We start from the raw sequence: 18,730 nt of genomic DNA, 5'->3' as shown, positions 1-18,730 counted from the left end.
TTTGAACAAAGAGACTCAGATGAGTTCATTAACATGCTCGAAGTCGCCTAGCTACTTAGTGGTGGGTCAGTGCTATGAGACTAAGCTTGTCTGACTTCAAAGCTCATGTTCTTTCCTCCATGATCATAACTTACAGCTTAGCCAGATGAATCCACTTAGAGCTCCCAGATGCTTTTGGAGGTTTCTATCTCCCTGTGCTGTGTGCCATTTGCTTTCACCGTCTGAAACACTGTCTCTCCTTGATCACTTGGAAAATCATTATTCAATTATTCATCCTTCAAACAGCTGAAACCCTCCTTTCTCTCTGAAGTTCTCCCTGCTACTGTTCTTGCCTAGAGGCGTTTGAGTAATCAGCCTCCTCTACTGCCTTTAGTGAATCCTGTATATAACTCTATTATGACATCTAAACTATCACATCCATGGCTAAGGTTTGCATATATGGCTCAATTTTTGGATTAGAATTTCCTATAGGAAAAGTATCATAAATTACTCTTTTATATGCATTTTTAATGCATTTTATAAAAGTAATTTTAAAACACCATAACCAAAATACAGGAAAAATGATTTGGAAACGGGTGTATATTATGTGTTTTATGCACTATCCTACCTGTTATTGAGAGATATTTATTTCCATTGAGTCAAGAAAATCTTTATTTATTTTTTAATTGACTCATTTGCCATCTCTGAATTGAACTCCCATGGCTCCACTTCCCTGAGGGTCAGTGCTGACCAAGATGTTTCTCTTATGTTGTTATTTACCTATTTTTCCTTGTGTGACCCAATTAAAACCGGAAGATCTGTTAGTCTTACTGTGATGCTGAGGCTACCTGGTAAGTCTGGGCTCCCTGGGCCGGGGTGGGGGTGATGGTGGTGGTGGCAGCTTTTCAGTTTGTGAAGAAGTTTCCATATAAACTTGGAGAATGAGCAACCGTTACAAGGGGTAGCATGTTGCTCATATTAATGACGGGTTTTAGATGATCAAGGCAGAAATAATGTTGAAAATCTCTACTTGGTTCCTTTCTGCTGCCTGAAGATAGGTTATAAAGGAATAGGCAGTGTTATGAGGAAGACCGCCTTGTATAATTAGTAAACTGAAACTATTATCTTACCTAAAATCTTACTCTATAGCTGCAGAGAAAAAGATAAAATATTTAATGTAGAAAACGAGATAGTCTAACTCCTGCTGTATAAAAAGGAAGAGGAAGGAAAACTAGTATTTTAAACTTAACATCCTTTCAAACAATTTTAGAATTATCTAGACTGATATTTGTACCTTGAATATGATGCATGCATTCAAGAAATAATTTATAACAGTTTATGGGTACTTACTATCAGCCTGGCACAGTGCTAGCTTCTATAATTACTAAAATCAATAAAGTTAATTTCTTCCCTCAACAATCTTGGATTCTAGTTGATGAAATGTAGGTATAAAGATAATTATGATGTGATGTAGAGGCAATTAAAATAAAGTATCTTATTACAGTGCTGATCCATGCTTCCAGAATAATCAAAAAATAAAAAAACTAACCATGTTGCTCTTGAGTTCCAAATCCTTGAATATTTTTCTATTGTGTGATAGATAAAGGTCAGCCTCAACCTCATTGAGAAGTCTTCTGTGACCTGGACTCTGAATACTACTCGAAACCTATTTTCTATAACCTATTTTCTATAACCATTTTAATGCCCCCTGTTTCAACTATACCACAATATTATGCTTGCTTCGTCTTTGGCCCTGAATTTATTTATATACAAAATTATTAGCTATGTCAATATACTGTGGGTGTGTGTATGTGTGTGTGAATGTGTATGTGTGTGAAAGTGTGTGTGTATGATTTTTCACTTTCCCACTAGCTCTTAAATAATCAGAAAATCAAAATCTATGGCCTAGATTTATTGAGTCTTGTCCCAATAGATAACACTGAAGATGACACATGAAATTGCTTTATAAAAGTTTTAGAAAGTGAAAAACGAAAAGAGAAAGGAAAAACAAGGTAGAGAAGGAAGGTGATTGACTTCAAAGACTGGGGCTTTTTACAACGGGGTGTATCATCTGTTACAGTGACCCCTAGTCATGTCTGGCTATTTAAATTCAATTAAATGATTAAATAAAATTCAGTTCCCTTACCCTTAATACCCATATTTGGTTACTGGCTCTAGGATGGGGACAATGCAAGACATTTCCATCATTGGTGAATGTTCTTTTGGACAATATCAATCATAGTATGTAATCAGTCCTCTTAGGTGCCAATATGTACCAGAAATTTCAGTAAATGTCAAATATTTTAAAAGCCAATAACATTCCAAGGTAGTGTATCAAGTAGTGTTATAATGAAACCAAAGCTCAGTGTGTACAGAGCAGAAGGTCAATGTATGTTGAATAAACCCTGTATTTGTAGGAACTTTCCAGGGTCTCTATTCTCCATGGAGAGCCTTATTTTCATACGGCAGGTGTGCTGTCTAGCCACACAGATGCCAGTTCGTACACATGCCTGCTTTGACTGGCAAAAGAAGAACTGATGGTCAAAGTGGCTTGATAATCACTATTAATCATTTGTTGCTACCAATTGCTTAAGAAGTACCTGGTTGTATGAAACGTAATACATTTTAAACATAAAGCTAATGTTAGGGTGATGAATTTCTGACATACACTCCAAGTTTCATATTTACTTCATTAAACTGGATTGAATGGGCAGTCAATGCATCTGGATAATCTATTTGTAAACAAATACGAGGTAGAAATCTGAAGTCTATTTAAAGTATCAGAATAATTGTGGTTGAAGAGATTTTAAACCTTAGGAGAATCTTGAAAACACATATGTTTGGGCAGGTATTCACTAACGTAGTATTTTTATTTTATGAAGTTCTCAAACGTGGTGCCATGTACCATGTCTGACAATGGACATACTTTATAAAAATAATAAGTTAAAGGAGGCAGTTGTTTTGATAAGAATGGGCTTAAATCTTGTATCATAGCAAATGTCAAAACATTCCCAAAGGATTTCATCTGACTTGAAAAAATGAGACGATTTGAAATGATGTTAATGAAGTGCTCACACCAAAACCACTGGGTTGTTTGAAGCACTTCTTTTCACGGAGTTGTGGTAGATCAAGCTAAAGCAATATTTATACTAAGTTATTTAGAGGAATATTATTTCAAGGATCACCAGTAGACAGAACTGAGTGGTTTTTGTTGTTGAAATAAATAAGGTAATTTAAAATTAGAGTACTTTGTAACATTGAGTCTGAATTTTCAGAATACAGTTCTGCTTGTTCTGAGAGTTCTAAAATTTGAAATGGTCATTAGTAAGGTCACTGAAAATCAGATACAGCTTTTAATGTTGTTGGTAGCTCTTGTAACTTATAGGAGTTACATTACACATCAGACAGTGTTAGACTGAAGGTGTAAACACTTAGTGTCTGGAATGACTACCTAGAATTTTAAAGCAACTTTTATCTTGTATATTATCCTTTTTTAAAAAAAAGAACGTATTCAATGGTAACATTTAAGGGGGTCATATTGGGTGTTCTTTGAGCTGCTTGTATGAGTTTTATTCTATGTTTAAGGAATTCACAGTAATGGAGTCTCCTGTATTCATTCCCTGTCTCTGAATTAGAAACAGTGATGAAATTACTTTTCCTTTTTCCTCAGTTCTGCCTTCCTCTTGGTTTTCTTTCTTTTTATTAGGTGTTAGTGAATACCTCCTCTTTGCCACAAATTATGATAGGCTATAAAGTGAACAGAATTATTCTTTACTTTCTTGGAATTTACCATGCAGAAGAGACGAAGTAAAAGTTTATGATGTAATACAAGTATAATTCTCACATCACACTATGTGATAGAGGAAAATTAATATCAGAAATGATATACATGACAGCTCCAGAGTAATCTACAAATCCTATAAAAGCTGCCTACTCCACTATATTATATTTATTTCACTATTATTGGCAATCAAGAGGAAATTCAAGTCAATTTGCTTAAAAAAATAAAAAGTTAAATCCCTTCTATAATTAACAAGTCCATCAGGAAGGTGTATTTCCACCCAGCTCTCACTCCTGCTTCAGTTCCGGGTGCCGTCCCTCAAGCTGTGGCTCTTTCTGGCCTCAAAGCAGCACCTCACACAACCAGAGAAGAGAGAAACTCTTTTTAGAAACCCTAGTCCATCTGTGTAATTTTCAGTAGTCTGAACTGTATCGTCGATTCATCATCAAATGCAGGATATCACAGCAAAGAAGGGAGGGCCCTGCAGGTTAATGGACATGCTCTTTGCAGAACAGAAGGAGGCGATAGAAGTGGAGGAGGAAACCAAGATCCATTCTTTCCGGCACACATTGCGGTGTACTTGACATCAAATAACTCTGCAGTGCAGTCTTAGCTTGGAAAGTGGGTACATGAGAGGCTCTTTGGTTCTTTTTAAAGACAGAGTCTCACTTTGTCACCCTTGGTAAAGTGTTGTGGCGTCACAGCTCACAATAACCTACAATTCCTGGGCTTAAGCGATTCTCTTGCCTCAGCCTCCCTTGTGGCTGGGACTATTTTTTTATTTTTATTTTTTCAAGTTAATATGCGGGTACAATTTTTCAGTTACATTGTTCTCACTTCCAAGGTAAGTTCCACTTGTAGAAGAGCCCCTCCCCCTGGAGGGTGTTACACACTCTTGCGGTGTGCACATCAGTTGAGATCCCACCTCATGCCCTCCCTCCTCCTGCCATACATCTTCCCCCCCTTCCTTCTACCCCTGAACTAGACTATAATAGTGTTTTATTGTTCTTATGAATAAGTAATTGTTTATATATTGATTTCATATTAGTGTGGAGTTCACTGGATATTTCTTTTTCCATTCTTGTGATACTTTACTAAGACAAATGTATTTCAATTCCATTCAGGTAAATGTAAAAGATATAAAGACTCCATCTTTTTTAATGGCTGAACATTATTCCATGGTGCGTGTGTGTATACAGTTTGTTGTGTGTGTATATATACACATAATAAACTGTATATATGTATACACATGTGTATACATGTATACATATATACCCACACACATATACAACACAGTTTGTTGATCCATTCATGGGTTGATGGGCACTTAGGTTGCTTACACAACTTGGCAATTATGAATTGAGCCTCAATAAACATTCGAGTGCAAATATCTTTGGGCAGAATGATTTTTGTTCTTCTCGGTAGATACATAGTAATGGGATTGCAGGGTCAAATAGAAGGTCTACTTTTAGATCTTTGAGGATTCTCCATACTTCTCTCCAAAAGGGCTGTATTAGTTTGCAATCCTATCAATAGTATAAAAGCATTCCCTTCTCTCCACATCCATGCCAGCATCTGGTGTTTGGGGACTTTGTGATGTGGGCTGATCTTGCTGGAGTTAGGTGATATTTCAGAGTGGTTTTGATTTGCATTTCTCTGATGATTACAGACCATGAGTGTTTTTGCATGTGTTTTTGGCCATTTGTCTATGTCCTCAGAGAAGTTTCTGTTCAAATCTCTTGCCCACTTACAGAGAGGGTTGTTTGCACTTTTCTTATTGTTTGAGTTCTTTGTAGATTCTAGTTATCAGGCCTTTGTCAGATTCATAACATGCAAAAATCTCTTCCCATTCCGAATGCTGTCTGTTTGCTTTGTTTGTGGTACCCTTAGCTGTGCAAAAGCTTTTTAGCTTGATCAAATCCCAGTTATTTATTTTTGGTGTTGCTGCAATTGCTGGAGCTGGGGTCGTCTTCCTCATAAAATTTTTTCTCAGCTCAATATCTTTGAGTGTTTGCTTCACACAGTTTTCTAGAATTTTTCTTGTTTCACGTCATAAATTTACATCTTTTATCCAAAGAGAATTAATTTTTGTCAATGGTGAGAAGTATAGGTCCAGTTTCAGTCTTCTGCATGTGGATGGCCAGTTCTCCCAGCACCATAAGGATTCTTTTCCCCCATTGCATGTTTTTGTTAGGCTTATCAAAGATTAAATAACGAAATGTGGCTGGGTTCATCTCTAGATTCCCTATCCTATTCCATAGATCTATGTCTCTATTTTTGTGCCAGTACCATGTTGTATTGATCACTATAGAGAGGCAGTACTTTTGTAAAAGATTTGGTTTTATGGTCCTTCTTCTATAGGGTAAAAAAGAGAATATGGTTCCAATAGATTTTTTCTAGAAAATTGTTCACTACTTTTTCACTTATTTATTCTTTTCTTCATAGTTCCTAGGTAGACATTATATGTAAAGAAACCCTAGCATTAAACTATTAGAAGAATTTTTCAAATTCAAAACCAGTTTACATGAGTACCTTTAATAATTGCATATGTTGCAAAATATTTTCCAAAATCTCTTTTCCATGTTTTCATAAATACTGCGAGTGAAAAAATACAGCCAGCATTTCCTGTACGGTAAGTAAATAGTATATATTTGCTGTTGTTGACATTGATATTGCTCTTGTTTGATCATTAAGTAACTAGTTGAATGTTAACAATTCATAATTGTGTTATTTTTAAAATTTCAGAATATTACAGGCGTATACACATTTTGGTTATATATTTCTCTTTTGTATATTTTGTAGAGCTGTAAGTGTGTTCTTTCCCAGAGTATGTGCATTGCACCTGTTAGGTGTGAATTTACCCTCCCCCTCATCCCCCTCCCACCTACTTCATTCCCTTTGAGTTTCACTTCCATATACTTACATACATATTGATCAAATAGTTCCAATTGAGTGTTGAATACATGTGGTGTTAATATATCTTGCATACTTCACTTAGGAGAATGGTCTGCAGTTCCACTCGGGTTGTTACTGGATTACCATCTTTTTATGACTGATTATGTGCCTGGGTTTATTGATCTTAATATTAGGCTACAGAGGCCCTATTATTAACTAAAGCTGTTACAATGAGAATAAATCATAGCATCACATATAAAGTCACATGCACAAATAATATAGAAATATGAAGTAATAATGTCCTAAAGTAATCAATAATACAAAAGCTAGAAACCTTAGCTATTAAATTTTGGGAAATAATTTTTTGTATATGACACACATATGCTGTAATAGAAGAGCTTGTAAAAGTAGTTAGCAAAAATTGCTTCAAATATCACTCTTATCTTGGCAATACCTTTTCTCTCCAATCTTATACTGGAAACATTCACTTGATAACTTTCAATCAGTAAAGTGGAGTTCCAGTCAGTGTGTTTTCATGGCGAAGTATTTAATTCCAGGATCACGACTTCTCATCTGAGCACTAACAAGAGTAGCAGAAGATCATTTCTCAGTGATTGGGGATGGAGGGTTTTTCTGGTGTGAGAATTTTTTCCTAGGTCAGATGCCATGTGGGTCTACCATGACATTTACAAATGTAGGAAATTGTTTTTTTATTCACTCAGTTCTTTTTTTTCTGGCACTGAAGTGTTATATTCATTTCCCTAAAGGAGCAACAGAGAAATGAACTGTAACAAATAATGTTTATTTCTAGAAGGAACCCCCTGAAGTCCTAGAGAATGGTTTGGGTTTACAGGAATCATTGATATTCTTAACATTCTAGCTTCTCAATTGAACAAAGAAGCAGAAAGCATAATGGCTTTTGTAAATAACAATTATGATTTTAATATTGAATTGCTTTATTGAAGTGGTTTGAGTTCTTTGTAGAGATAACTCAAATTTTGACCAAATAAATCCACAGAGGTAAATGTAGTTCTAAAAAATATTAATGAAGGACTTGCAAAAAGACTCATTTTATGTTCCTCAGATGATATCCTTAAATCAGAGAGTTAATGTTTTTTAATTGATCTTTACCCTGAGGCATAAATCCAATTATGAGTTATATAGATATATGTACAGAAATAAAATAAATTTATCTTATATGAGAATGAGAAATCTTTCTGGAATTTTAAAGTTTGAATGCACAGAAATGTATATTTTTACATTCCCCAATTATGAGCTGGTGAGATACTTTTGCAATAATAACATTGCTTTGGCTGGATGTGTTGGCTCACACCTATAATCCTAGCACTTTGGGAGGCTGAGGCAGATGGACTGCTTGAACTCAAGAGTTTAAGACCACCCTGAGCAAGAGTGAGACTTGGTCTCTACTAAAATAGAAAAACTAGCTAGGTGGAGTGGTGCATGCCTGTAGTCCCAGCTATTTGGAAGGCTTGAACCCAAGAGTTTAAGGTGGCAATGAGTTATGACACCACAGCACTATCCAGGGTGACAGAGTAAGACTCTGTCTCAAAAAAATAAATAAATAACAGTAATAAGAACTTTGCTTATCACATATACAAAATACTAGTATATATGATTACAAATAGTTCTGTTGTAAGTAATAATATTCTACTAAAAATTTGTTGTATAGATGATATTGTATCTAAATTACTCTTCTTTTAATGCCTTTTTTCTGATTTTTAAAGTGTTTTTTCTTGCCAGATGAGTTATTTTCTTTTTTCACTTGGGTATTAATATAACACCATTAATTTACTGTTAAAGAAGTAACTTAGGGTGGCACCTGTGGCTCAAAGGACTAGGGTGCCAGCCCTATATACCAGAGGTGGCGGGTTCAAACCCAGCCCCAGCCAAATAATAATAATAATAATAATAATAATACGTAACTTAATATAGAGAGAGAAACTTTCAGTTCAGAGTTGAAGTACCTGGCCTAACTTAGTCAGCTGGTAAATATCATCAACCACAAACAGGGATCCAAACTCCCAGATTTCCATTCTCTTCTCTGCCACATAGAACACAAGCAGAAATAATGTACGTCATTCTTTCCCCAGGACATGAATCTAGCTCACAGCAGAGGACATTTCTCCTCTGATTTAACAGCGGTTTGCCACACTATCACTCATTTCATTTTTAGATAGTTCAAAACTGTTAATTTATTTCTAATGTTAGCCTGAATATGGCCTATGAACAACTTCCATTCAACAACTTCCATTCATTTCTTGTGCATTTATATTCTGCTATAAAAAAGAACACATCCTTCCTCTTTCAAAAACAAAAGTTGGCTGTTATAACCCTTGACACCCACTTGACTTTTTTTTTTCAAGTCACGATAGTTTCATCATTCTCTTTATGCTGGTGAGGCAGTGGACTCTGGAGGACAACCTGCTGAAATGAACCGAAGGTTTTGAACCATACACAGACCTTTCCCCATGTTTTCTTAAGTATAATTCTTCAATCTCCACCTGAAATTTTACACCTGATCCAGTACCAACAATAACAATAAATGTGATTCTGATATACTTTAACCAATAAAAGTATAGTTAAGATTTTTCATTTGCTTTTCTCAGTTTTATTACAAACTTGGTTGCTCAAGTGTCTTCTTCAATTCATTCTGCACATTGATGATACATTTTTTTTTTCAAATATTCCTGCCTGTTATCTCTGTGATTATAAATGTAGGTTTGTCAGATTACTGACTGTTCTTACAGACGTAGGCTTTTGGCATAGAGGTCTGTCCAATACCTTTTGACATTTACCCCATTATAAACACTCTGTAGGTGAAGACCATAATAATAGGTATGTCTCACAGAACTCACTGGTCTCTACTGTGCTTCTGTATATCCAGTTTATTATCTTCCCTTTCAACTAATGTGAGAAGTGAGAAAGCTTATTTGTCTCTGTTTCTTCTTTAAATCATATTTTACATTGATGAGAGATTTTTTTCAAATATACATCTTAAAAATAAGTAGAATTCAGGTAATTAGCCAGGTTATATTGCACATGGAATATCTGATTGAGAATGAGAGGAACTGGATGGCTGGGCACAGTGGCTCACATCTGTGCTGTTTCCCAAACACTCTGGGAGGCAGAGGTGTGCAGATAACCTAAGCTCAGGAGTTGGAGACCAGACTGAGCAAGAGCAAGACCTGTCTCTACTAAAAATTGGAAACTAGTAGGGTGCCATGGCAGGCTCCTATAGTCCCAGTACTCAGAAGGCTAGAGTAAGAGAATTGCTTAAGCCCAGGCATTTGAAGTTTCTGTGAGCTGTGACACCAGGGCACTCTACTCAGGGGACAGAGCGAGAATGTCAGGAAAAAAAAAAAAAAAAAGGAATGAAACTATATCGGTAACAGAAAGCCATTAAAAGTTTGAGAATACAGAAAAAATAGTAAAACTTTTGATCTAGGAAAATCATTCTAGTGCCTGGAAGAAAAAAATGTCATAAAAGTTAACTGAAAGTATTTCAAGAGACTCTTTTCACTTTGCTCTTTGCTCTATTACCAACAGGTAGGGCAAACAATATAAAAAATTTAATTTTCCATTTGCTAGTCTATAAAACAAGTGGGGTTCTGCTATTTCACAGAAACAAATATATGGATTTATGTAGTGTTCCCAAATAAATATTTAATACCTTCAAAGAAGAGTCACAAAAATTATGATGAGACTATAATGAACTTAAATTATTAATATCTCTATATAAATTTACACAGATGGTAGTTTCAGCATTGCATCTCCTCAAATACTGTTTTAGAATTAAAAATAATGAAAATGTGAAAGTGATGTCCATATTAGTGCTTTCATTAAGACATGTGACATTTAATAGGCATGACCTATTGCTTTGTGATGGTGATGGGTAGGAGGGAAGTTGAAACTCTGTATGGGAGTATAATAAATAGAAAATAACCAAGATAATGAAACATTGTATGTACAGCTTTTATGATTGCCATTCAATTATTAATCCCATCAATTTAGTTTAAAGAAATATAAAACACAGTCATAAAACCAATCTATGGTTACCATGGTAAATTCAAACACATAGAGAAAGCCAGCTGGGAATAACTATTGCAAACATTCAGTTCTTAACTTAATCAGTCTCAGTTAAAAGACCAGTGTGTACTGTATCACACAGATAATTAATAACTATCACAAAATAGCCACGTGTTTTGCGCCCTGTCCTATTATCCTGTGTCAGCAAATGCATTGATAGTATTATCTACATACTATAATCTGCCACAGGTCACCAGTAGGATAGTGAAATATGTGATTCATAATATCAGTAAAAGTAAATATCACAAAGTGTTAACCTGTTATATTTTAAATGTATTTTATAAATAAGAATAAAGCAATTGATAAATGTGTTTTCTCAGTCACAATTAGTACAATTATTTTTAAAAAACCTCATTACTAAAATAGAATGAGTAAATAAATAACGATAAAATAAACTCATTATATACATCTATAAATATAAGCAAAACAAAACTTGCTTTGCTTAAAAGTGGCACTGCACTGTCAACATGACCTGAAACTCTCTTCCTACTCCTGTGTGTGTGTGTTTGACTCAAGGAACAGAGAGGCAGGAGTAAGATTGAGCATCATTAAAATATTAGTGTCTTGAAATCAAGGGGCTTCATCTCTTTTGAAATCTTCACTGTTATCCCTTGTGATACACAGAGTAGAGTGATAGAAGATTGATAACTGGACTATATGAGGAAATTAAATGCCAAAGTAGCAAAAAAACCAATAATCCAATTAAAAATAGACAAAAGATCAGAACAGATATTTCTCAAAAGAAGACATACAAATGGCCAACTTGTATATGAAAAAAGTTCAATTTAAAAAAGACATCTGGGCTTGGCGCGTATGGCTCAAGTGGCTAAGGCACCAGCCACATACACCTAAGGTGGCGAGTTCTAATCCAGCCCGGGCCCTCCAAACAACAATGATGGCAGCAATTAAAAGATAGCCAGGCATTGTGGTGGGCACCTGTGGTCCCAGCTACTTGAGAGGCTGAGGCAAGAGACTTGTTTGAGCCCAGGAGTTGGAGGTTGCTGTGAGCTGTGATGCTATGGCACTCTACCCAGGGGGACAGCTTGAGGCTTTGTCTCAAAATAAATAAATAAATAAAAAATAAAAAGGATATCTGTTGGATTAATGAAAATGAATGGTATTTTTTAAAAAAATGTCTTTATGAAATAGATAATTTTGCTAACTCCTTTCAAAAATTTTTCTCTGAAAATAATTTAAAAAGAAGAATTGCATAGATGTTTTAAGCAAAATGGCTTAGGTGCATACTTTGATAGGACAATATCATATGGATATGTGGACTCTGAAATATGTACTATGTAAAAATCAAGTCTCATTTATATTCATTTATTTAATTAGTTTTCAAAATTTATAATTTAAAAAAGATATTTTAAAATTTCTTATAAAAGAAAAGTGAGTGATCTGTTAAGAAATAAAAAATTATCTACTCCAGCTATTGATCCAGCTATTGATACAATTATCATTTCTTTTATTTATTTTCTTTAACTCTTTATTCACAAAGCATCTGGTGAAGTCACTAAAAATATTCTTAAAGATAGATATCTGATTTGTAGTCAATATTTTTATATTAAGGGGAGACAAATTCTCCTTCGAAATGACTTAAAAGACAGAATATTGAGGTTAGTTCCCTAATTTGTTTCATTGATGGGGGAATGAATGAAATTGTTCAAAATTTTCTTACTGAGAAGAATGGATGGCGCAAGATGGCCAAATTGAAAACCCCAGTGATTGCCTTTCCGTCAAAACACCAAATTCAACAGATATCCACATAAGCAAACACCTTCAGAAGAATAAAAATCAGGTAAGTGATCATACTACCTGGTTTGACAAGAAAAGAGGCAGTGAAGAGGGAAGAAAAGATAATCTTTCATCCTATGCCACCCCCCTCCATCTCCTGGAAGTCCTACATTAGGACACCAAGTAAAAGAATGAATCTGTGTGCCTGGTAATGGAGAGGAGGGTATTTGTGAGACTTTGCAGAGTGAAATTCTGCTGGTGCCATGGAGAGAGCATTTAGATCATCCTCCCAATGGGAAATACCCTGCCTCAAAACTTGAGTTTCCCCAACCATGTAACAAAAAGCAGCCTAGGCCTGAATTAAATGTGTTAGACAGGTCATAAAGCCTGCAGTCCTTGGGCAAATGCTGAGGTTTTATTGGCTCAAAGTCAGTGGAATTGGGGTACATATGACCCAGTGAGACCCTAACAATTGTAGCCAAGTGATTACCTGTGTCACTACTCCCCTAACTATGGGCAGAGAAAGAATATTCTAGCACTTGGGGAAAAGAAAGGGAAGAATCAGAGGACTTTGTTTTGCAACTTGGATAATAGCTCAGCCACAGTAAACACCAAGCAGACTCCTGAGGCCCCCGTATCCAGGCCTTAGTTCCTGGGTGGCATTTCTGGACTTAACCACGGCCAGAAGGAAACATGCTGCCTTTAAGGTAAGGACCCAGTCCTGGCACAAGTCACCACCTAGTGACTAAAGAGACCTTGGCTTTGAATAAACATCAAAGGAAGCCAGGAAGCAGTCACCACTGGCTTTGAATGAGAATGGGTGGGTGTCAAGGGTGTTCTGGCACTGGAGGCGACAGGGAGCACCCACATCACTCCTTCCACAACTCCAGCTGCCCACACAGAGGATCAGGAACTTTGCCTGATAATCTGGAAAATTCTCCTGTGTCTTGCCCAAGGCCACTAACAAGGTAGCACAAGAAGGCTGCAAGAGTCACATTACTGGGGTTATGACACCACCAGGGTTGATACTTCTGCAGTGACTAAGACTTAGATCATAACACTCAATTCACTCTAAATATCTGGAAAACCTTCTCAAGAAGGATGAGTTCAAATACATCCAGACTGCAAAGTTAAAAATAAATACGTAACTGTTCAATGCCCAGATATCAAAGAACATACACAAACATCAAGAACAAAGAAGAAAATGTGATCTCACTAAATAAACTCAGTAAGGTACCAGTGACCAGTCCTGAATTGATGGACATATGTGACCTTTCAGATAAAGAATGCAAAATAATTATCCTCAGGAAGCTTAATGAACTTCAAGACAGCACAGAAAAGGACTTTAGAAACCTATGAGAGAAATTTAAAAATGAGATTAAAATCAAGCAGATATTCTAAAGCTGAAGAATTCAGCTGACAAACTAAAAAATGCATCAGAGTGTCTCAGAAGCAGAGTCAACCAAGCAGAAGAATGAATTAGCAAACTTGAAGAAAGGCTATTTCAAAATATACATCAGAAGAGAAAAAAAGGATTAGAAAAAGAAGAAAAAAAATACCTACAAACTCTGGAAAATGGCCTCAAAAAGATAAATCTAAGAGTTATTGGTCTTAAAGAGGAAGTAGAGAGAGAAATTGGGGTAGAAAGATTTTTCACAGAAATAATAACAGAGAAATTTCCAAACCTAGAGAAAAATATCAATATTCAGGTACAGAAAGGCAATGGAATACCTAGCAGATATAACCCAATTAAGACTACCTCCAGGCATTTAATAATCAAGCTTGCAAAAGTCACAGATAAAGAAAAAATCCTAAGAAAACAAGAAAAATGGGGGGTGGGGATAACATACAAAAGAGCTCCTATACATCTGGAAGCAGAATTATCAGTGGAAACCTTACAGGCCAAAACAGAATGGTATAATGTATTTAAAGTGCTAAAGTAAAAAAACCCTTAACCCTCGAATATTATATTTTGCAAAAATATCATTCAAACATGATGAAGAAGGAAAGACCTTCCCAGAGAAACAAAAGCTGAGAAATGTCATTAACACCAGACCCACCCTACAAGAAAAGCTAAAAGAAGTTCTTCAACCTGAAAGAAAAGGGTATTAATGAACAATAAGAAATCATCTGAAAGTACACAACTCACTGATAACAGCAAGGACACATATACAGACTATTTCAGTGCTGTAATTGCAGAGTATAGACCACTTATATCTTCAATAACAAGACAAAAAGAGAAACTATCAAAAATAACAGCAACAAAACAAAACAAACAAAAAAATAAACTACCATATGACCTAGCAATGCTACTGCTGGATATATACCCAAAAGGGGATTCTCATATAGAAAAATAATCTGCACTTCTACAGTTACCACAGCACTATTTAAAATTGCCAAGATTTGGAATCTAGCCATTTACTGATGATTAGATAAAGAAATTCTGGTATATATACACAATGGAATATTATATAGCCACCCACAAATGGAATCCTGCCATTTGCAAAAACATGGATAGATCTGGAAAACATTATGTTACGTGAAACCAGCCAAGCATAGAAAGACAAATATGACATGTTCTCATTTCTATATGGAAGGTAAATATTAAAAACGATTGACTTTATGGAGGCAGACAGTTGAATAATAGTTTCCAGAGGTTAGGAAGTATAATGGGAGAGATAAAAAGGGTTATATTAGTATGTATAAAAATTAATAGGCACAAAAACATAGATAGTTTGATATGTAGTAGAAAGAACAATCTGTGATACCACAACCAAATCACTATAATCAACAATAAGTTTGGGTATACTTTAAAGTAACTAAAAGACTAAGATTAGGATATTCCTAACACAAAAGAAATGATAAATGCCTGAGGTGATGGACACCCCATTTCACTTGATTTGATTAATTCACATTGTATGCTTGCATCAAAACATCCCATGTACCCCATAAAAATGTACTACTATTATGTACCCATAATAAGTAAACGATTTTTTTCTTATAATTGATTAACGATGGGCCTTGCTAAAAATCCTGGAAATTGTCAATTTATTCACACATTGATTTAATAAATAATTAGCATCTTTCTTGGCCTTCACTCAGCTTAGGGTGGCATATTTGAGAGGAATTAGATATCATGTTCTAGTCGAAGAAAGCAGTCAATTAAGTGATATGGGTGGCACAAGAGGATCCTGATCAGAAATCACTGTAGCCTAAGACTAAAGTGTATGCAAAATAAGTCACGAGGGGTTGTAAGAGCTGAGGTTGTAATATGGGAGCTAACTATTAAAAACAATTGATTTTATGGAGGAAGATGGTTGAATAATAGTTTGTAGGAGGAGATTGTATTAGTAAAAAAAGGGGTAACTATTTTGATAACTTTCCTTGGATGACAGGTGGAAGAAAATGGCATGACAACTACTTTGGGGAATGAAAAAAATTGCTGTGGTAATGGTGTGGTTGATGAGTACAGGGAAAAAAGTCTCGAGGTGGTCTGTCAAATTACAAGCATATCTTGGTAGATAAGTCAAAACTGTTGGAAGCTCAACTTACATAGATGTTGTGGGAATGCAGGAAGTGCTCCCTGCTAGATGATAAGCTGATATAAACAGCAATATTGATCCTCATTGGAAGTTGGTGACACAGAGGAATACAGAATAACTTGGGAGAATGGATAGATAACAACAGCATTCACAAGGGGGGTGATAAGAGAAGAGAAATTAGGTTTTGGAGAAAAAAAAATTGATATGACACCAGATTTAGGTTGTCAAATCAGAAGTAAAGAGTTCCAGGAGATAGCTAAATGCATAACTTTAAAATTCAAAGGAGGCCTGGGCTAGAAATGAATTTTCAGCATAATTCATAACCGAAGCTATGTGAGGGAGGTGTGTACCTTGGAAGAGTGATGAAAGGCCATCTATTTTTCTTGTTGTTATTGTTGAAAAAATCAGAAGAAGTAATGCCGAGTTCAGGTTTTAGAAAAGTGTGCACTGCATACATCAGGACTGCTCAGGCAGATGTCTTTAGAAAAGCTGTATGAATGGTGAAAGATTGAGAGATGCAGGGGAAACTATTAGGACTATTTGTTCACAAACGGGCATGCAATTGCCTTGTCCATTCCTCTAGATTCCCCTCTTAATACAATTTTTAAGGGAAACTAACCTGAAAGTTTTCAGAGAAATTCCCTTATCCTAGCTTCAAATTGGAAATGGACTTAAAAGGTTAAAACAGTTCAAAAGATGGTTGAATTAATTTTTAAACATTTGTATTAAAAGAAATTTTCCCTACCCTATGTGGAGTATATGAATTAGAATTTATCTAGCTGCAAGGAAAAGAAAACCCAAATCAAAGCAGCTTAAACAATAAAGAAATGCATTGACGGAACATTGCCTAAAGCCCAGGAGCAGGAAGTCTTGTCAGTGGCTTAATGACAGCATCAAGGACCATGTCTTTCCCATCTGAGTCCTCCGGCCTTGGCTTCTTCTCAAGGCTTGATCCCAAATGATTCCTCACTGTGGTAAAACAGTTGCCAGTAACCAACAAGGTGACATGCTTCCATGCTCTCATCAACAGTGTGAAAAGACAGGATTTCTGAGCTGCTCTCTTTTTTAAATTTATTTTTGTTATTTTTTATGTTATATAGTTGTTTCTTATATTTTTTTCAAAATATTAAGAACCACAAAATATTTTTGTTACGTGTATACCTTGTATGATGCTTAAGTCTGAGCTTTAGTGTGCCTGTCAGTAGAATAGTGTTCGTTGTACCTCAGTGGTGGGTATTTAGTCCTGAGCTCATTCTCCTTCACCCCTCTTCTTGGCTTTCAATATCCTTTACATCCCTTTGTGCCCAAATATCACTCTCAGAACCCTCCAACAAACCTCCTTTCATGTAAGATTGGTCAGTATGGGATTGTCTGATGGGAATTCCTCTTAGACAAACCATACCCACTCTTGGAATTAAGGGTAGAGTCAGTTTTGCTCAGGCAATGTCCACTTTAATTCTAAATAATCACAACACTAACAGGTTTAGAGAGTGATATAGTTTGAATAGTTGGCCCTTCCAAACCTCATGCTGGAATTTGATTTCTACTCTTGGAGATGGGACCTGGCAGAGGTGTTTGGGACATGGGGGTAGATCCCTCTGGAGTGGCTTGGTGCCCTCCCTGCCATAATGAATGAATTTTCACTCTACTAGTTCACAGGAGAGCAGATTGTTTAAGTGGAGCCTGGTACCACCTCCTCCCTCTGTTGCTCCTGCTTTCTCCATGTGACCTGCCTGCTCCCCCCTAACTTTCCATCTTGATTGGAAGCTCCCTGAAGCCCTCACTGGTGCCATGCTTGTTCAGTCTGCAGAACTATGAGCCAAGTTAACCTCTTTTCTTTATAAAATTACCCAGTCTCTAGTTTTCCTATATAGCAACAAAAAATGGACTAACACAGAGTGATTTATGGGAATTATCATATTTAATAATCAGACATTTTATAGGAATTTTCATATTTAATGATCTAACACCTTTGTTTAGGTGACTTGATTTTATCCATTTTGCAATTGAGGAGGGGGAAATTTCTTGAAACTATGCAATTTACTTATATATAGCCCAACAAATGCAGAACATGATTTCAGCTTTTTCTGTCTCCCAAGTTGTTGATCATGATATTTTATTCAATCTGAAGGAAAAATCTTTCTCTTTCTGCCTCATTTCTCTTTTGGTGATAAAGATAATGTTTATTTCTTTCCACACAATTGCTCAAGGGCTGCTCAGTAACCTCAGATCTTCAGGTGTCTGAGAAACATCGATTCTATAAGAACTCTCCTCTTTTCTTTGTTCCTTGTTCCATCTCAGGAGTTCAGGGGAGAGTTGTAACGTCACCTGCTACAACAAACCAATGTGGATTCCTGGAATCTCCTGCCCAGGAATAGGACATATGGCAAGAAGGAGACCCAAACATAATTCTCTCAAAGCTGTGCTTTATGAGGTGCTCAGAAAGAGATAGAAGGCTGAAATATTCTACTGGGAATTCATTTTCAACATCAGTTAGTATCAGGAAGGTGGGTCAGAATTTAAACTTAAGCTGTTTTATGAAAGCAAGTCTGGTTTACCAAAGCTACCTGGGGAGTCTCATCTTTGAAAGGTCATGGGATAGCAGCAAAATATTATGGTTTTTTTCCCACTGGTTACACATTAAGTAATGTGAATATTAAATGTCTTTTATATCTGACCTGGAAAATGTGCG

Source organism: Otolemur garnettii, unplaced genomic scaffold (assembly GCF_000181295.1).
Source record: "Otolemur garnettii isolate 467f Iridium unplaced genomic scaffold, OtoGar3 scaffold00007, whole genome shotgun sequence".
Lineage (NCBI taxonomy): Eukaryota > Metazoa > Chordata > Mammalia > Primates > Galagidae > Otolemur > Otolemur garnettii.
The sequence above is the reverse complement of the archived record's forward strand: the minus strand, read 5'-3'. Positions refer to the sequence as shown.